Source organism: Mobula birostris, chromosome 20 (assembly GCF_030028105.1).
Source record: "Mobula birostris isolate sMobBir1 chromosome 20, sMobBir1.hap1, whole genome shotgun sequence".
In the NCBI taxonomy this organism is placed as follows: Eukaryota; Metazoa; Chordata; class Chondrichthyes; order Myliobatiformes; family Myliobatidae; genus Mobula; species Mobula birostris.
In genome coordinates this window covers 54,232,855-54,254,483 of record NC_092389.1, presented here as the reverse complement: position 1 = coordinate 54,254,483, position 21,629 = coordinate 54,232,855, and the positions used below count along the sequence as shown (strand labels likewise).

The 21,629-nt window shown below is 45.7% G+C and overlaps 1 protein-coding gene and 1 pseudogene across 1 annotated transcript in view; one reads left to right on the top strand and one right to left on the bottom strand.

The window, feature by feature from the left end:
- LOC140184969 (uncharacterized) overlaps window positions 1-21,629 on the bottom strand; it is a 351,453-nt gene that overhangs the window by 100,454 nt on the left and 229,370 nt on the right. The gene's annotated exons all lie outside the window — the stretch shown is intronic.
- LOC140185463 (probable G-protein coupled receptor 139) lies at window positions 1,282-5,659 on the top strand (annotated as a pseudogene).

Sequence of the window (21,629 nt, the reverse complement as noted above, 5' to 3'; positions counted from 1 at the left end):
ATGGGGATGCAGACGGGTTTGAGAATATGCACTGATTTAGGGGTGCTTTAGGGAACATTGGGTGCACAGAGATTTGGTGATGTGCACAGAAGTGGCTGTTAGCCAGCGCATATTGCGGAACAGGCGGATTTGGGGGTGTCAGAAGATGTGGGGCACATTCTGAGTTGGGTGCGCACATGTATTTGCATATGCGTGTGGATTTGGGTGTGTACAGAGCTTTGCCAAAGTCTGCCGATTTGAGGGTGCACAAGGATTTTGCGGAATCGGTAGTTTTGGAGCAGGCTGATGAATTTGAGTTGTGTATGTGTTTCAGGGTTCTCAGGGTATGGAGATGTGGCGAATCTCAAGATTGTTCCATTTGTACATACTTTAATAATACATGCAATTTCCATTTTTACCTCTGTTCTTAATTTTCTATGGTTCAGGCAGCCATCTTGTGAACTGTTTGAAATGAGAGTTTCAGAGCATGTGAAGTTTGCGGATAGAGATTGGAAGGGACTGAACCAGGGGGGACAGACAAAATTCGAGGTATACGGACAAATGTTCAGTCAGGCACGGTCAGGCAGAGTCAGTGGGTCTACCCACGAACGGACAGGAAAACGTACTGTCACACACGAACACACACAGACAGACAAACCCGCAGACACACAGGCAGAGACAGACAACTATAATTTCTTCACCGTCTGTCTCGCTCTTCTCCGTGTTCTTTGACACATAAGGGATGATATGTTAGAACATACTAACCACCCTCACTAGACCACTGAATTTGATGGCCATTCGTTGGAATGAGAAATGGACCTGGACAAGTTCACAAATATTCTGCCTGTGACTGAGTTACTGAGAGGTCTTTTGGGGTTCTTGGATATGGAAGTGATTATTTATCATCAGAAACTGACATTTTTTTGGTCCTTCTCGGTAGAGTCGCAAACACAAACTACATCAAGAGTTTCTACTATTGAGGAGAATGATAACAGTAGGTGATTCAATACAATTTCACAAGTTACAATGACAAAATTTACTTCAATATTCTGTGTCCGACAAATAGTTCCTTTGAAGTACATATTTACAATGGAAGCACATGTATTTGATGAAACAGCTCGGAAGGTTCAGTCAACATTTTTCAGAAAAGCTATCTCCCACGAATGTTCTAAATATTAAATCATTAATTTCATCACAATCTGACACCGCGGGGATTACACCTGTCTGATGTAATCGGTTTGTGAATAATTTAAAAACCTTTATTTTTAAATCTGTTGATGTCAGTCCCCGTGGAGCCGCTAAATGGTATTAAAACCCCAGGCAGGTGCTGCCTCAACATTTCATTCCGACAGATCGCCTGGAGCACAGAGGGACAAATCGCTGGACAGAGAAATGTCTGCAATGTTGCATAGGTACAAAGGTGTGGAGAAAATATTGTACTTGTTGATTGCCGTCATTGGAGTTCCCGGTGAGTGAGCAGAAGAATTAATATTTTTGCTATTTCTGTGTGGTAACCGGTGCTAAGCTATTTATGATCATTTGACAAGCTTCTATCTTGATGATCATTAAGAAAAAAATATCTGTCAGAGATATCGATCCTGTCAGTTCAACACTCTGATCTTTTCATAGTTAATAACAAGCGGAACTAAACTTCTGTCTCTCCCTTAACTCATGAGATTGACTCTAATGTTGTTATTGCCGTGAATGAGACCTTGCCCTGCGTTGCTCCAATGCTGTGTACGAGCAGCTTTCCGGGAGGCTGTGACTGGGAGGGAGTAAATGGGACTCTCTACAGAGTTGTCCCAATGGTGGGGGCAGGCGGCTCTTCGGGAAGGTGAGACTGCCAGGTTTTAATGGGAATTTGTCCAGAGTTATCCTAGTGGTGGGGGCAGGCGGCTCTCCGGGAAGGTGTGATTGGGAGTGTGTTGATGGGAATTTGTCGAGAGTTATCCCAGTGGTGGGGGCAGGCGGCTCTCCGGGAAGGTGAGACTGGCAGGTTTTAATGGGAAGTTGTCGTGATTTTTCCCGGCGTTGGGGCGAGGCATCTCTCTGGGAAGGTGTGACTGGGAGGGTGTTGATGGGAATTTGTCCAGAGTTGTCCCAGTGGTGGTGGCAGGCGGCTCTGCGGGAAGGTGTGATTGGGAGTGTGTGATGGGAATTTGTCCAGAGTTGTCCCAGTGGTGGGGGCAGGCGGCTCTCCAGGAAGGTGAGACTGGCAGGTTTTAATGGGAAGTTGTCGTGATTTTTACCGGCGTTGGGGCGAGGCATCTCTCTGGAAAGGTGTGACTGGGAGGGGTTTACATTGCGAGTTTCACCGTTTCTGAGTTATTGATCAGACAGAACCCCAGGTCCTGTGGTTTTATGTCTTCCTCTGAAGTCTCTCAGTCGGATCCTACTGACTGTTGGTCAATAATCTGGGTCTGATCACCTGCACCAGTGCCCGCGGATCTTTTGCTGTGTATTATCGAATTGAACTGCGCTGTAGATTTAATCCATCAAAGGAACAACTCAGCCTTAGGTTACTAACTTGTTTCTGCTTTCCCTCTGAGACGCGTCGTAAATCGGGGCATCGTTTCGTCCTGACGGAGGGTCTCGGTCCGAAACGACGGCTTGTTGAATGTCAGGGATGCAGCTCTCCGCGAAGGTGTGACTGCACGCGTTTTAATTGGACTTTGTCCAGGTCTGTCCCAGTACTGGGGACAGGCAGCTTTCCAGGAAAAGTTGACTGGGTGGGGTTTACATTGTAAAGTTCTCTGTTTCTGAGTTAGTGATCAGAGGGAATCCATGGTCCTTGTTTCACGTCTGCCTGTGGAGACTCTCACAATCGGATCCCACTGCCTGTTGGTCAAAAATTGGGTCAGATCAGCTGAACCAATCTGCCAACGTGTGTTATTGAACTGATCTGTAGAATTAATCCATTAACGGAGCCACTCAGCCTCAGGTTGCTACGTTGTTCCTGTTTTCCCTCTGAGACCCGTCGTAAGTTGACGAGGGTAAAGCAGTGGAAGTTGTCTCTATGCATTTCAGTCAGGCCTTTGACATGGTTCCACACGGAAGGTTCGTTAGGAAGGTTCAATCGTTAGGTATTAATATTGAAGGAGTAAAATGGATTCAGCAGTGGCTGGATGGGAGACACCAGAGAGTAGTGTTCGATTACTGTTTGTCAGATTGGAGGCCGGTGACTAGTGATGTGTCTCAGGGATCTGTGCAGGGTCCAATGCTGTTTGTCATATACATTAATGATCTGGATGATGGGGTGGTAAATTGGATGAGTAAGTATGCAGAAGATACTAAGATAGGTGGAGTTCTGCATAAGGAAGTAGGTTTTCAAAGCATGCAGAGAGATTTAGGCCAGTTAGAAGAGTGGGCTGAAAGATAGCAGATGGAGTTTAATGCTGGTAAATGTGAGCTGCTACATTTTGGTAGGACTAATCAAAATAGGCATACATGGTAAATGGTAGGGCATTGAAGAATGCAGTAGAACAGAGGTATCTAGGAATAATGCTGCATAGTTTCCTGAAGGTGGAATCTCATGTGGATAGGGCGGTGAAGAAAGCTTCTGGTATGCTGTCCTTTATAAATCAGAGCATTGAGTACAGGAGTTGAAACTGTACAAGGCATTGGTCAGGCCAAATTTGGAGAGTTGTGTACAGTTCTGGTCACCGAATTACAGGGAAGAAGTCAGCAAAATTGAGAGAGTACAAAGAAGATTTACTATAATGTTAACTGGGTTTCATCACCTAACTTACAGAGAAGGGTTGGAAAAGTTGGGTCTTTATTCTTTGGATCCTAGAAGGTTGAGGGGGGACTTAATAGAGATATTTAAAATTTTGTGGGAGATAGATAGAGTTGACGTGGATAGGCTTTTTCCATTGAGAGTGGGGGAGATTCAAACAAGAGGACATGAGTTGAGAATTAAAGGGCAAACATTTAGGGGTAACATGAGGAAAAACTTCTTTACTCAGAGAGTGGCAGCTGTGTGGAACAAGCTTCCAGCAGAAGTGGTTGAGGCAGGTTCGATGTTGTTATTTAAAGTTAAATTGCACAGCTATATGGACAGGAAATGAATGGAGGGTTTTGGGCTGAGTGCAGGTCTGTGGGACTAGGTGAGAGTAAGAGTTCGGCACGGACTAGAAGAACCGGGATGGCCTGTTTCCGTGCTGTAATTGTTATATTGTTATATAAATCCGTGCACTGCTTCGTGCTCAATAAGGATCTCGGCCCGAAAGGACGGTTTGTAAAATTCCACGGATGCAGCTTCACCAGCTGAGTCCCTCCAGTATTTGATGTGCGCTGCTCTTGTATGCATTCGTGGCCGCATCAGATGCTGAGTTTCCAGAGGCCTGGCCAATCAGGGGTAAATCAGTGAAACTGGCCCCGTTAACGACCGGAATCGGAATGATCGTTGTTGTTCATACAGCTCGTTTTTATCGCCTAGGATTGCTCACTCATCGTCTTATCCCCACACTGAGGAAAGCAGGTCAGAGACAGTGTGACCAGTGTCTGATTTACATTAGCAGCCGTTCATAGACTCCAGCACTCCTGATCTTTAGCTGAAACCCGGCCTCGTGTTAATTCCCGGAGAATGTGTTCAGTAACGCTCAGTGTCTGTTCTCTCCCTCTCTCTCTCCCTCTCACCCCTCTCTCTCTGTCTCTCTCTCTCTCTTTCTCTCCTTCTCTCTCTCTCCCTCTCTCTCTCTGCCTCTCTCTCTCTCGCTCTCTCACCCCTCTCTCTGTCTCTATCTATCTCTCCCCCTCCCTCCCTCCCTCCCTCCAGTGAACTTAGCGGCGATTGTGATCCTGTCCCGGGGAAAGTGCGGCCTCTCTGTCTGCACTACTCGCTACCTGGTGGCCATGGCAGGGGCTGACTTACTGGCCGTTGTCACCAATGTAATTTTATATCGAATCAGAACGTTTTACTTCCGGAGGAGTTTTCTGAGCATCACCCCTGTGTGCAGTGTTATCGATGTACTGATGTTCACAGCCACAGACTGTTCTGTCTGGTTCACCGTCACTTTCACCTTTGATCGGTTTGTTGCCATTTGCTGCCAGAAGCTGAAAACAAAATATTGCACCGGGAAAACTGCGGCTGTGGTTCTAACAACAACCGGCGTACTGTTCTGTCTGAAAAATATTCCCCGGTACTTCACACGGGAACCCTGGGTGATTATCAACGATATCCCGTGGTTCTGTAAAACCCGTGAACAATTATCTCACTGACCCCGGGTGGGTAGGATATGACTGGCTCGATACGGTTTTAACTCCGTCCCTCCCTTTCGCTGGGATCCTGCTGCTCAACGCTCTGACAGTCAGGCACATTATAGTGGCCAGTCGGGTCCGTAAGGGGCTGAAGGGTCAGAGCAAGGGGGAGAACCGCAGTGACCCGGAGATGGAGAGCAGGAGGAGGTCTGTGGTTTTACTCTTCACCCTCTCCGGCAGCTTCATCCTCCTGTGGATGACGAACGTTGTAAATGTCATATGTTATCAGGTCTCAGGATACGATTTCAATGATTCTGAATGGATCTTTTACTACGTCGGTGTTTTGCTGAAGAATTTTAGCTGCTGCACGAACACATTTATTTACGCGGTGACTCAGTCGAAATTCAGGGAGCAGATAATCAGAGCGCTGAAATATCCGGTCACCTCGGTGCTTCAGTTCATTAATAAAGCCGCGTCCTGAGCACAAGCCGAAAGCGGCGGCAATTTCTCCAGTGCAGACGCCAGCTCCTCACATTCACCGCCTGATCTCCCAGCTGTTGTTCCCGGGCTGATTGTCCCAACGACGGACAGCTCCGAAATATTAGCATAGTGTGTGTGGTCGGGGTGGCCAAGCAAATTCTTGGAGTCTCAGTACATCATTGGACCCTCCAGATGTCAATCAAAGAACTCCGGATTGCGGGACACCCATTGGTCTGTTGATTTCTTCATGAATTTATATTCCCGCCCAGTAGCCTCGCAGTCTGTTCACACGTCTGATGCTGGTTTGCTGTTCCAATGTCAATCACACCAGTCTCTGCAGTCCCCTTCAATGATTGGCTAACGTGAAAAAAGGCGATGTTTGGGTAAATGACGGTCGAAACTCCAACTTTAAGGCAAATTTCGCTACCATCTGGAACGGAGTGTGTTGCAGACAATTGGGAATTAATACCCTCACTGCCTCTTCTATCTAACGATCTATTATCCCGTAAAACCCTATAGATTATACTTAATTATACACAGTACCGTGAATTAAATTAAATTCACTCCCATTGAAAGATTTTAAATGAAAGCTATCAACCCCCAAAGATTATAATTAAGCCTGCATTTGATTTCTTTTTACCCGATATGCTTCTTATCAGAAGACTGATACTTCTTAACTTTCCTAAACAACTTATTTTCCTCCCCAAATGCCTCTGCATACTTCTCAGTCCACCATGCTACATCCTTTCTCCTATAAATGCTCTTTTTCACAGCAATCACTTTCAAAGCTGTTTGATGAATAATGTGACAGAACGTTTCATTACAAAAACCCACGTCATCCTCTCAACATTCAGCCCTGGCAGGCGCTCATCACATAAAACATTAAACCACTTTCATTCCTGTTGAATCAAATATTTCTGCTACAGCTGTGACATATATTTCATTCAATTCACAACTCGATTCCACGTCCCTTCCTAAAAATGGCAACATCACTGCCAACTAATTTATCACACCTAATGACAAAATAATCCAGCACTACAAAGAAGAACTTTTGTGTTGCTTTCACAATAATTTGAGTTTCATCATTACGACTAGATGTCCGAGCAGTACCATTCACCACGTCCGTTATAAAAATCACAAATTTATCCATCAGTGAAGTATCTTTCGGAATTGAACTGTGATAACAACATATACCCTCTGACGTCACAGACTTTTCTATGTCTGGTACCACTTTATAAACATTCAGTTTAACTTTTGCAAGGCCTCTGCATAGGACCCGCCCAATAGTACTTTACCCTGTGGAACTTCAGCTGCCTCTGTTTTCAGAGAGCAACGTAAATAGAATTTTCATGTTTCCCTTTCTCCATGACTGACGTTCAGATTAACTAATCATCGTTTAAATTCACATTTGACCGACAGGCACATCAGCCATTGACAGCAGAGGACGGAGGTGGGTCAGAGCTACCTCTGTCACATAATCAGTCCCTCTCTACGTTGTCATAGTGTTGAAACAGAGAGTGGCTGAGGAGCCGAGAACATTAGACTACAATTTCTAGATGGCTACTCCGTCCTTCAGGTGCCTCCGATTGAGTGCGGTGCATGCCGCGAGTTGTAGTTCAATTAACTCTTGCGGCCATGCTGTGCAGTGCCTTATGGGAGTTGTAGTTCTCCATCAAAATAGGTGTTCATTGTGTGTGTTTTTTTTTTACCCTTTACTTTAGCCTACAATTGTTTCGTGACAGTGGGGCCTTTGGAGGCAGAGGGGAGAATCAATGTGGCGTCACCGTTAGTATCGTGATCATTCCAGAGTCACGATCGAGGCCCTTTCTGACCCAAGTCCTCCAGTCCCGGCAAGAAAATTCGTGAATCCTCACTGCACCTTTGTAGGTTAATCACGTCCTTCCCGAGGCGGCTGTCCAAAGTTACACACAGTACTCCAGGTGTGGTCTCACAATCATAGATCAGTACAGCAGGGGTAAAGGCCCCTCTGCTCACTGTGCAGTTCTGAACTAATTGAACTGGTAACTTCGTGCTTTCCAAACCAATCCCTTCTGCATCAGCAGGTGCGCATCGCTCCATTCCCCACACATTTAAACATTCTGCGTCAGGATTAACATCACTGTCTGATGTAAGTTGTTCGTGTTTTTACCGCAGGAATGTGGGGAAAAGATACAAAATTCCACTAAATCACAAAATAAATTCTGCCGAAAAAAAGAATCAAAAGAGGCAGTGTTCCCTCTTTCACATGAAATACATTGCCTCTGTTTTCATACGTTGCAACCTCAGGGAAAAAGCACTGGCTGTCCACTCTGTCTGTGACTCTCATAGAACCATAGAACTCCAGAACACCACAGCATAGAAAACAGGCCATTCGGCCAATCTAGTCTGTACTGAAACATTATTCCGCTAGTCCCAATGACCTGCATCCAGTCCATAACCTTCCAGACCACTCCCATTCATGTACTCATACAATTTATTCATAAAACGTAAGAGTGAGCCCGCTTTTACCACGTCAGATGGCAGCTCGTTTCACACTCCCACCACTCTCTGAGTGAAGAAGTTCCCCCCAATATTCCCCCTAAACCTTTCCCCTTTCACCCTAAAGCCATGTCCTCTCGTATTCATCTCTCCTCATCTAAGTGAAAAGAGCTTATTCCCATTTACTCTGTCCATATCCCTCATAATTTTGTAAACCTCTATCAATTCTCCCGTCATTCTTCTAATCTCCAAGGAGAAAAGTCCTATCCTGTTCAATCTTTCTCTGTAACTCAACTCCTGAAGACCCGGCGACATCGTAGTGAATCTTCTCTGCACTCCTTCAGTCTTACCGATGTCCTTCCTGTAGTTAGGTGACCAGAACTGTGCGCAATACTACAAATTTGGCCTCACCAATGTCTTATGCAACTTCCCCATAACATCCCAACGCCTGTACTCAATACTTTGATTTGTGAATGCAAGGATGCCAAAAGCTTTATTTACAACCGTGTCTACCTGTGACGCCACTTTCAGGGAATTATGTATCTGAACTCCCATATCCCTTTGTTCCACCGCAACCTCGGTGCCCTACCATTTACTGTGTATGTCCTACCTTGATTTGTCCTTCCAAAATGCAGCACCTCAACTTGTTTGCATTACATTCCATCTGCCATTTTTGGCACATTTTTCCGGTCCAGATTCCTCTTCCAGCATTGGAAGCCTTCCTCGCTGTCCACAACGTCTCCAATCTTAGTGTCATCAGCAAACTTGCTGATCCAATTTATCACATTATTATCCAGATCACTGATATACACAAGAAACACCAATGGTCCTAGCACAGATACTTTAGGCACCCCAATAGTCAGAAACCTCCAGTCTGATAAGCAATCATCCACTATCACTTTCTGTCTTCTCCCACACAGCCAATTTCGAATCCAGTTTACAACCTCTCCAAGGATACCTAGTGTCTGAACCTTCTGAACTAACCTCCCATGTGGGACCCTGTCAAAGGCCTTAGTAAAGTCCATGTGAACATCATCCACAGTATTTCCTTTGTCTACTTTCTTGGTAACCTCCTCGAAGAACTCTGCAAGATTCATTAAACACGATCTACCACGCACTACCATGCTGACTATCCTTAATCAGCCCTTGGCTGTCCAAATACTTGTATATCCGATCTCTCAGAACACCTTCCAATAGTTTACCTACTACTGATGTCAGGCTCAGCGGCCTGTAATTAACTGGTTTACTTTGGGAGCCTTTTTTAAACAACGGAACGACCTGAGCTGCCCTCCAGTCCTCTGGCACCATATCCGTGGCTAAATATTTCTACCAGGGCCCCTGCAATTGCTACACTAGTCTCTCTCAAGGTCCGAGGAAATATCGTGTCATATCATATTACCATTAATTTCTGTCAGGCCTCCCTCAGCCTCTGGTGCTCAGGAAGAAATATCCATAAATTGTCCAGTCTTGCCTTATCCAGGCGGCTTCCTGGTAAACCACTTTTACTCACCTTCCAACACCTCCACATTTTCCCTATTATAGAATGCAATACTGCAGCTAGAGGTAAACTAGACATTTATAAATATGCAACGTAGCTACCTGACACCGGAACTCTTCACCTCGACTACCGGAGGTAAGCAGACGCTAGGCCGCATTCGCCAACCTATCGCTCCGTGCAGCCACTTTGAGGGAGTTATGAATTTGGATCCCTTGACTTGTATGTAGATGAAAACTGAACAATATCGTCACATGACGCAAAACCCCAACTATCCTGCTGAATTCCTTTTCAATATTCCAGCACAAAAGATGTTAACAAGAATTGTATGCAGCAGTGCAAGTAACTCAACAGGTCAGGCAGCATCGATTGATAGGAATAGAGGGAACGTTTGGGACACGACATTAACGCTGGCCCTTCGGCTCACCCCATTCATGCCGACATGGTCCCCATCAAAATGGCCCCATCTTCCTGCGTTTGTCATTGTACATCTCACTCACAAGGGCATGGCGGCTCAAGGGCATTTCCCTGCTGTAAGGATTTATGAGAAAACCTTTCCTATTCAAATTGTGTTTTAAATGTCTTTAACTACAGAACAACTAAGTAGCCAGTGTTTCTATTCTTAAAGAACAGTAAGGTGGACATTTCTCCAGAGCCTTGCGGGATATACTGCAGATTATTGAGAGAGGTAAATGATGTGATTACTTGGGACTTGACTAGCCACAGGCAAGGTACCGGAAAAGGGCTATTTTATTATTTCTATTCAAGCGGAATGGACCCCCTGGCTCTTCCATACTGTGGCGACCTGTTGTCAGGTGTAGTCTGCATCGACCTGCACCCGGACCATGGTATCCAATAAACGTTCGTCCCCTGTAACTACCCAAGATTCTCCTAAATGTTGCAATTGAACCTGCATTCACCACTTCACGGGATCTTATTCCACACTCACACTACCTTCTGAGTGAAGAATTTCTCTTTCAATGTCCCTTGGAACGTTTCACCTTTCACCCTTAAACTATGACCCCTTGTTCTAGTCCCAGCCGACATGAGGGGGAACCTCCTCTGTTTGAGTGAGGCTAAAACTATTGGCTCTTTCCCTCTAACTCAGGCGCATAAGTCCTAAGAATATGATTACAAATGTAACCTTTCAAGATTATTGATATCATTTCAGTAGATTGGTGACCAGATCTGTACACTGTACTCCTAGGATACAAGATCGAAAACAATTACGATGAAAATCTGAAAATGTCTTAGGCACCTCAGCTACGAATATGTGCCTAAGACTTTTGCACAGTGCTCTATATAGTGTGTAAGCCTCGGCTCGATCACTGCCATTACCTACTCTTCTTCACATCAGGTCTGCCATTCTCGTGAATCCACTCTGAACACTCTCCAATATCATTATATCGTTTCAAAAATACGGAGCCCAAAACTGCACACAGTACTCCAAGTGTAGTCCCACAACTGCCTTATAGAGCCTCAACATCACATACCTGCTTTATATTCTATACCTCTGGAAATGAATGTCAACATTGCATTGGCCTTCTTCACCACTGACTCAACCTGGCGGTTAACTCTTAGAGTAGCCTGCACAAGGACTGAGTGCATGGAAGGGACTGCCGACAATAGTGGTGGAGGCGGATATAATAAAATGTCACAAAGAGGCGTTGGGAACGGACCCAAATTCAAAACACAGACACTGAAATACAATGAACAGGACTTTACTAGAGCAGGGACGTGACAGGATGCAGACAAGGAGCAGGGACAAGAACGCAGACTAGGGCTTGGACCCTGAGCCAGAGACTGGACAAGGCTCCAGAACCGGGGTCTTGCTTCGGACTCGGGCCGCAGAACCAGGCATGGACATGACATGACTGCAGGACTGGAGGCTGGGGCCTTGAGTCTTAAGGCTTGGAGACAGGCTTGGGATCTTGGTCTTGAGGCTTGAAGACAGGCTAGGGTCTCGGATCTTGATCTTGGAGATATGCTGGGGTCTTGGATCGAGCTTGGAGTTATGCTGGGGTCTTGAATCTTGAACTTGGAGACAGGTTGAGGTCTCGGATCGAGCCTGGAGACATGCTGGGGTCTTGGATCGAGCTTGCAGACATGCTGGGGTCTTGGATCTTGGAGACATGCTGGGGTCTTGGATCTTGAACTTGGAGACAGACTGGGGTCTTGGTCTTGAGGTTGGCTGCTGGCTGGGGTTTTGGATCTTGAGCTTGGCTTCCGGCTGGGGACTTGAATCTTGAGATTGGCTGCCGGCTGTGGTCTTGGAAATGGGGTCTTGGTCTTGAGGCCTGCAGGCTGGGGTCTTGGGTCTTGAGCCTGCAGGCTGGGGTCTTGGGTCTTGAGGCTGCAGGACTGGACATGGCTTGGGTGAGGAACTCCTGGGTAGGACGAGACGCAAGGACAGGAAAAGGCACATGGACAGAACTCGGATACGACTGGACTAGGCATGGACTGGACGAGGTCCTTCAGGAGCACGGAGCCTTGGAGTAGAAGAGACAGGAGCTCCGAACACAGAGCCGGGACCCCTCCTTGGGAACAGGACGTAGGGCCGGGACTCACACACATAACACAAAGCCGAGACCCCTCCTGGCAAAATGACGTAGGGCCGGGACTCATAACACAAGGTGGCGGCAAACGGCCGGACCCACCTAGCGAAGGCGTGGACACAGAGACAGATCCTAACACTAGTAGCGACAAACGGCCGGACCTACCTAGCGAAGGCGTGGACACAGAGAAAGAATTTCACACAACGAAAAACAGTTCGTTATTTTGACCTAACAAGGTCTTGCTCCGGCGGTAAGACTTCAGCGATACTGGCGGGGTATATAGGCGGGGTATGCAGGCTAGGTGAGCAGGCAAAGAGTCAGGCGAGGGATATAGGCAGAGAGTCAGGCGAGGTATCCAGGCAGAGAGTCGGGCGAGGGGGGTGGGGGGAAGACAGGGAGGGGAACAGGACAGTCCAGCAGGGAATCCCTGGTTTGCAGAGGTATTTGTGTCTCAGCCCCAAAACAAGAAACATATGCCCATCACAGAAACTGGGGAAAACCAGAAACCCCGGAACAAAGAACCATGGACTGCACCGTGAAACCGAACACAGACTTCACGGACCGAACTATGACATAGGATCTTTTAAGAGTCTCCTGGAGAGGTATACGGAGCTTCGAAAAATAGAAAGGCACGAGATTTAATGTTCATAGTAATTCTGGAACTGCTACAGAATGTTGAGGAAGTTGCGTATTTTTGCAATGAAAGGTTTTGTCACGTTATTCAGCAAACTAATGGAAATCATTTCCCGTTACAAACAGAATTAATATGAGAAAGGCTGTGCCATGGTGGACTGAGAAGTGCGCAGATGCAATTAGGGAAGTGAAGTGTTTATGAACGTTAAGAAGTATCAGTCTCCGAGTGATCGTATTAAATATAAAATGGCACAGGCCGTGGTGAGGAAAATGGAGAAGATTGTGAAAAGGGTTTACTGGAGGTCATATTGTGATAATATTGGATGGTATATTAAACTAGGAGATGTTTGGGGAATGATTAAGAAAATGGGGGAGACGTAGGGATCATAATATTGGTGAGGGTAAAAGGATTGTCACTAAAATAGGGTATGTTCAGTTACTGGCTGCGTCATTTGCAGCGAATGATCATCAAGATAATAAAAATGACGAGGTTATACACTATAGGAATCAGGTTCTCAGTGATCAGCCTGAGGTGTTGGAAATCAGACGTAGCAATGATAGTATTACAGATGAAGCGTTTTATTTCTCTGAACTAAAGAAGGTTATTATTCATGTAACACTCACAACATGCCGGAGGAACTCAGCACGTCGGGCAGCATCCGTGGAAAAGATCGGTTGACGTTTCGGGCCGGACACCTTCGCCCGACCGATCTATTCCATGGATGCTGCCCGACCTGCTGAGTTCCTCCAGCGTGTTGTGAGTGTTGCTTTGACCCCAGCATCTGCAGATTATTCTGTGTTTATTGTTCATGCAGGTCAGACGTCCCCTTGAAAGAATGATATATGTTATTGTATGATCAGACATGTGACTGACAACTCCCTAGAGATATTATTAACATTCTGAATCGCATTTGGCGGTTAGGTCACCTTCCTTCCTCGTGGAAAATGGTGGTAGCTACTGAAATCTTAAATCCTGATATATTTGCCTATTGTTTAAAAACTATTTATTGCTAATTGCATCCAATATACAGCACAGTTGCAATTTCTACCTCTAATCCATGAAGATCCATCATCCGCATGTAGTGACTTACGCACGCCAATGCCTATCTCAGAGGAAATATAATTAATCATGAAATTAAATAATTAAGGGTTACAAGTACTGCCTTGTGATTTTCTAATCTCTGTCTCATAGAAACCCGAATGTAGCTCCCACCCGTACCAGCACAGGCAGTCGAAATATAAAACTCAGAAAAAGTGATGCAATCTCCACCTCCATCCTTATTTCCATAGTTTAATCAAAAGTCCTTCCGTCCATGAATATCACTCGCCTTTTCGATATCAAGGTATACTGCTATTAAATTATCTTTATTTAAATGTTCTTTCCTAATATCATCTTCCAAACCTAAAAGTGAATCCGTCATTCTACACTTCCGAAACCCACTTTGATAAAACAATTTATCACCTCTCTCTTCCGAAATATAGTTCAAACGCTCCATTACCTGACGGTCCATAAGTTCACATGAATGAGACATTAATGATATAGACCTGTAACTAGACTAATCAGACGGGGAGCTTCCGGGTTTCAGAATAGGCGTTGCAACGGCCATTTTGCACAAACTGTGAAAATCAGCCACTTCAAAACCCCCACCTGTTCAATGAAGTATTTCTACTGCAAATGCCTTCTACTTTTCTTTCCTATTCACAGCTCAGTAACCCGCCCTTTTCCTTATAAAACTGTAAACACCAGTCCTCTACGAACTGACCTATCACGACCACTAACAATATAACGCTGCATAAAAATAAAAGAAACTTCAAACTAAAGTTTATTATGAGCATTAAATCTCGTGAAAACAACCAGAATTCCTGAAAACATAAAACACACAGACACACACACACAATTACAATGAAACCTCCGGTTCTGCGACTCCAGGTCTCAGCCGTGCTCTGTGTGCTGTCAATCAATATTCTATGGTTTCCATTGTGATTTCTCCCCCATCTTTCTAAACTTAACCAGTTCAGGCCCAGAGCCATCAGAACATCCTCATGAATTCACTTTTTTGTTTCTTGTTCACCCTCCTCAAATGTATTGAGTAGAGACTGTCCGAGCTCTCTGCTCTTCAGAATTAAGATTTGCTGTATGCCTTACAAACAATGCAATGTTATACATGTAACTCTCGGTTCGGCTAGCGGATTAATGGGCCCCGCCAGACCAAACGTAAGAAATTTCGTTTAAGTGGATTCTATGTGATATCACAAATCAGTACCGCGAAGCAACGAACAGTACACATATGCGATTAAATGACTGAGCTTTATAATTCTTAATTTGACTATATCGTTAGAAAAGAAACAAAAACAGGCCCATTCTCATGAAACAGTACAACGCGCTGGAGCTCACTGAGAAGCTGTCCGTCCACCATCGACTTCCGCCGATCGTCGCTGACCTTCGGACTCTCGCTCCAAGTCCACTCCCTCCGGCCGTCTACCAACTCTCTCCATAAGCTTCTGCTCTCCTCATCTCTCCCCGGCAAAGGACTGCGAACTCCTTGTTCTCAGACCCACAAGAAAGAGCTGCATGCCTCTCATTGGCTCACTAACATCCCAAAGCTCATTATCTCTAGTCATAACCCAAACATTGCTGCTACAGAGAAATCATTGCGTTAGCAGTGAAACCTTACAGCGCGTTACATACAGTTCACGAACCAGTGTACGCACATCTTTCTGGTGTCCTGAAGGGTTTCGTCCACACTAGCCAGGTGTTCTCAGCAACACGCCGACGCGACAAACACCGGGCGCTAACTGCTAGATGGTGTCTGACACACACACACACATACACACACACACGCACACACACGGAATCCCACTGTCACGCGGATGGATATAAATGCACACAGATACAGACAGACACCGATAATTCAGTAATTAATTTATTTTGAGTTTTGAACTTTTTTTAATTGCTGGGAGCTATTTTGGGAACTGTTTGAAATGATTCTTGCTCTGGGATTTTCTAATCTGCATGTGGCCATGTCAACAGGTTTGTGGATGCACACAGATTACGGGGTACATGGAATTGGGAGTGCACAGAGATGTAGGGGTATGCACTGATTTAGCTTTATTTTCTGCGCACTTGGGGTGCACACGGATATGAGGTCGTCGATTTGGGGTGCTGAATGTCAATGTAGTTTCATTTATTAATACATTAATAATAAATGCTCTTTGGAATTTGGTCGTTGTTCTTGCTGTTCTTTTTTTTTCAGGTCGAGCCACCTACTTTGGCAACAGTTTGGAATGATATTTGCTCTGGGATAATCTAATGTGCATATGGGCGCATTCTCATGTTTGGGATGCACACAGATTAGCTGGTGCCCTCAGGTCTGGGGGTGCTTCCGGTGTCTGGACTTGAGGATTTGTGAATTTGAGCTTGTCTGGGGACTTGGATGTGCTCACGGATTTCGGGTGCGCACGGATTTGAGGAGTAAGTGGACTCGGGGATGTGACGAATCTGGGATGTAATGTGCAGGTAAATTGTGTCAGCGGGTTTGGGTGAGCGCACGGTGGCTGCGACAATCTAATGTGTGTGTGTGTGTGGGGGGGGTGTTTATCGATTCGACAAGCCTTGGGGATGTGCGGAAATTCAAGAGAGATCTGGCAGATGCGGGGGTGAAGACGGAGTTTGAGCTGTCAGGTGATGTGTGGGTGTCAGTCATTGAGAGTGCCGACGCACTTCAGGCTTCCCTCGGGTTCGATTGGGGCGGAATCTGAACGTTGTTTCATTTCCAGCTACTTTACTAATAAATCCAATTTGAAATTTCAACCATGTTCCTGATTTTTTTTAATTGTTCAGGCAGCCATTTTGTGAACTTTTTATAATCATTAAAAAGGAATTACCTAATTTGATTGGGAGTTATCAACATTTTGAAGATGCGCCCTCATTTGGTGGTGCATGAAGACACGGTGAAATGCAGGGCCCCCGAGGAGTGAGGTAGAACAGAGCCATCTGGCAACAGAGATTCATAATGACTTGAAAGTTGGATCACGGTTAGACAGGATCGCAAAGGGAGTTTTTTTGGCACATTGGCCTTCATAAATCAAAGTATTTAGTACAGAGGATGGGATGTTATGTTAATGTCAAGTAAGATGTTTTTGAGGCATTTGGAAAATTCTGTGGAGTTTAGGACTGCCTGCATTCAGGATAAATGATCAAAAACACATCGAAATAGCGCAGGGAAGGTTTACAATGCGCTTGCTGGGACATGAGCACCTGAGTTGTAGAGAAAGGTTGAATAGGTTAAGACTTTATTCCCTGGAGTGTAGGAATAGATGCGAGATTTCAAAGATGTCAAAGATATTGCCTGGATAATGATAGTTTACAGAATTTGTGGAAAATCTCTCTGCATCGGCAGAGACTGGGGGAGGTCTGACAAACATCGTCGGAACAGATAATCGGAGGTGTCGACGGAAAGCCACGCCCATCCTCATGGATGCCGAGGCCGGAGACCACCGACAGCAGCATCGCTGAACTCCGCCATGATGATAGAGCAGAAGAGGAAGGTCTGAGTATGGGGCAGATTTCGACCCGTGCAATCGAAGTTCACTGTCCCCTGCTGTCACTGGCAGAGGGGCCTGTCGGTCAAATGAGATGATTAGTTAATGTGAAGGTCAGTCATGGAGAGAGGTGGAAATGAGAAAATAGTATCTATGTTGCCTTATGAAAATAGCGGCAGCTGCAGTTCAACAAGTTAAACTACAATTGTGTGTGTTTTAAGCTGAGGCATTGTAAAAATTTAAACCTGTCTCTGACTGGTAGAGTTGATAAAGTGTTGCCAGTCAGAGAATAGACTGGGAATCAGTGGATATCTGTCGCCATCACAGTTCTCTCAGTAAAGATACTTTACTGGTAGCACAATGAAGTTTGTGATGTTTATAGAAGATGTGATGAATTGTACTGATCAGACAACTCGTGCTACTGAGGAAATTAAAATTATTGTGAAAGCTGCAGAAAGGTATCTCGGTGTAACCGGTGTTCTGTGGGAAGCTGTAGATGAAGTTCTGATAGGTGAGGTGTCCATATCCTAGTCTACCTTGTGAAGGTACATAATGGGATTAAACATATTTCAGTAGGTTGCGGGAAGCCTGAATTTCTTATCGTCAACACATTAAGAAGTTTGTTTCTGATTTGTCAGAACTCACCGATGTTTTGTGTATTCAGGAAACCTGATGTTTTCACAGTTAAGGCATCGGGGGCTCTGGATAGAGGTAGTACCTTTGATGTCTGGCATGCTGCTCCCTACCAGACAGGGTGGGCAGGTACCGCTGGTCCTCATCCATCTCCTAATTCTCTCACGGGTTGGCTCCAAGCGCCATACCCTGGTAAACCGCTTCAACTGGTGGACTAAACCATGTGAGGGGGTGGTGTTAACACGGCACCACTGGGCGAATGAATTCCATGATGAAGTCACCGGCCGGGACGGAAAGGTTCTTAGATGAACTACAACGGCCACAAGTTCACGACCAAGGCGAACCACCCAGCTGGAGGAAATCGGCTGTGGTCAAACCTGGAGAAGGATGGGGTCCACCAGGTTTCAGATGCCCAAGACACACAGCAGGATGGTGAGCACTCCAAAAAGTAACGTCATACCGGATCGGTCGCAGCCCGGGTGACCAGTGACCGCGCTATCCGTCTCACAGCTGGGCGGACGCGATAAATGTGCTACTGGTGATTCGACACAGAAGATCTGTGGCTGAGAGAACACCCGTGGAAGAGAAAACATCACAATCGCCACGTGAAATGTAAGAACGCTGAACCAAACAGAGAAACTCAGGTAACTCACGCATGTGACGAACTGATACCCCTTCTCGGGCTCTGTGAAGCCAGATGGAAGAAAGCTGGAGAAGCGCGTACTGAGGAAGTACATGTACTCTGTTATAGCGGAGAAGAGAACAGACATGAAAATGGCGTCGGGTTCCTAGTCAACAAATCCATCAAGAACGCTGTCCTAGGATGTCAACCAGAGTCAAGCAGGCTCATGAGCATCCGCCTGCGAGTAAAGCCATTCAACATCGCAGTGGCACAAGTCTACGTCCCAACAACAGACTAAGATGATGAACACATTGAAGAATTCTGTAAGAAATTACAAGATGTCATGGACAAGGTGGATAAAATAGATACTTTGACCATTCAGGGTGACTGGAATGCCAAGGTGAGCAGAGACGCACAAGATGATAAGGGAAATATCATCGGCGCCTCATGCAATGACACCTCCAATGAGAGGGGACCGCGCCTGCTGGAATTTGCCAGTTATAACAACATGGTGCTGTCGAACACACTTGGAGAGCACAAAGCATCCCGAAGATGAACCTGGCATGCACCCAGTGGTCAACATCACCAGATTGACTACATCCTGGTGCAAAGACAGCACAGATGCCCTGTGAACAGACCGAAGACCAGAACATTCCCAGGAGCAGACGTGGGCAGTGACCATGACCTTCTCATGATGAACATCAGAGTGAACTTGAGGAGAATCAACAAGCAAAATAATTAAAAAAAACAAAACAGCCGGCTGAGATTCGACCCTGAAAAACGGAAAGAATCTCTGAAGAATTTCATGCAGCAACTCGGGGGGAAGTTTGCACCAATACTCCTCCTTGAGGAAGACCTGGAGACCACCACAAATAACTTTAACATAGTGATGACGGAAACAGCAAGCATGATTCTGGGAAAAAGCCGCCGCAAGTCTAAATCATGGGTCACTAACAAGATACTGGGTATGTGTGACACAGGAAGGAAATTAAAGAAAGATAAAAGCGCAGCAGAGGGAAAAACAAAATAGAGGTAAATCAACAAGGAAGTCAGGAGGGAAATGAAGGAAGCAAAGCTGAGATGGATAGCCGAACAATGTGTGGACATTGAAGACAGCCTCTCCAACAACAACCCAAAGAAGGCATTCCAACTGGTGAAAGATCTTAACAAAGAAAAACAAGCCAAAGTGAACACCATAAAAAATGGCAAAAGTCTTACAGAAAAAAAGGAAATAATGCAATGGTGGACAGAGTACTGTTTAGAACTGCACAACTACCAGAGCAAAAGGGATCCTAGTCTGCTGAATGTACAGGAATCTTCCATGAGGATGACTATCCAGTCATGCGTGAAGACGTTGAAGCCGCAATATGATTACTGAACTGCTGAATCACGGAGGAGAGGCCACGGTAGACATTCTTACCACCATCTGCAATAAGATCTGTCAGACAGGTGAATGAAGGGCCGACACCTTGGACTCAGTCGCTGATCATTGTGCTTCCCAAGAAAGGCAATCTCCAACTTTGTCAGAATTACCGTCCCATCAGTTTGATCAGCCATGTAAGCAAGATGCTGCTCAGAATCATCTTGAACAGATTGTGACCTCAGGCAGAAGAGATTATTGCCGAGGAACAAGTTGGCTTCAGAAAGGGCAGAAGTACCATTGAGCAGATTTTCAACCTCCGTACCCTCTGTGAGAAGCATCTTCAGCACCGGAGAGGTTTCTACTACGTCTTCATGGACTTCAGGAAGGTGATTGAAGAGTCTGGCATTGCGCCTAATGGGTCACCATGAAGAAATTCAACCTGGGCCAGAAGGTGATTCATACTACCCATCAGCTTTACGCCAAGGCAGCCAGTGCAGTACTCGCTCAGGGCACCATCGGGGAGTGGTTCCATAGCTCTGTAGGAGTCTGTCAGGGCTGCCTCTCCTCCCACACTCTCTTCAATGTCTTCCTGGAATGGATCATGATTGTTGCCCTTGAAGATCATGTGAGCACTATCAGCATTGGAGAGAGGAACATCACAAACCGAAGATTTGCTGACGACATTGATGGACTTTCAGGAAAAGTGGATGAACTGGCCAACCTGGTCAGCCATCTTGATAGAACCTGCACAAAGTTTGGAATTGACATAAGTGCCGTGAAAACCAAGCTCATGGCAAATGCCCACGGCGCTTCAGAAAGTGCAGCAGTTCAAATACCAGGGGGGCAATAATCAGTGATGAAGGATCAAGACCAGAAATCCTGGCAAGAACCGCAGAGACAATGACTGCACTATCCAGACTCAAGACAATACGGAGGGACAGCAACATCACCATGAAGTACAAGATCAGACTCCTGCGTGTATTGGTATTCTCCATCTTCCTGTATGCATGCGAGACATGGACCCTCGCAGCAGAGCTACAGAGCAAGATACAGGCATTAGAAATGAGATGCTATCGCAACATCCTGGGCATCTCATACTTGGCCACATCAGAAACGAGCAGGTCCGCAAGAACATCCAGCACCACATTTGCCCCCATGTAGACCTTCTCACAATGGTGAAGGAAAGCAAACTAAGATGGTACGGCCACGTAACAAGACCCAGGGCCTTGCAAAGACCGTTCTACAAGGAACTGTGGAGGAGAAAAGAAGGAGAGGTAGACAAAGGGAAAGATGGATGGACAACATTAAAGAATGGACAGGGAGAACACTTGCAGTGACCAGGCTCTGGTACACAACAGCGACAGATGGAACAGACTGGTCCCAATCTTGTCATGATGGCGCCACCACGACTCCTCCAGGAGTTAGGGCACAAGGAAGGAAGGAAATTTTTCTGTGCAGGACTATATTGTCGTTTGGTGTGATTTGTCATTTGGTGGAGGGGTAGAATTGACGGTTTTATAAGGAAATAGGCAGGGGACGCAGTTGTGAATGTGAATGAACCGTATGTGTGATTTGTTGTAGAAATATTTGATTCAGCAGGTAGGTTTTTTTTTTTAACAACGCCTGTGGTAAACTTTCTATTGATTTGTG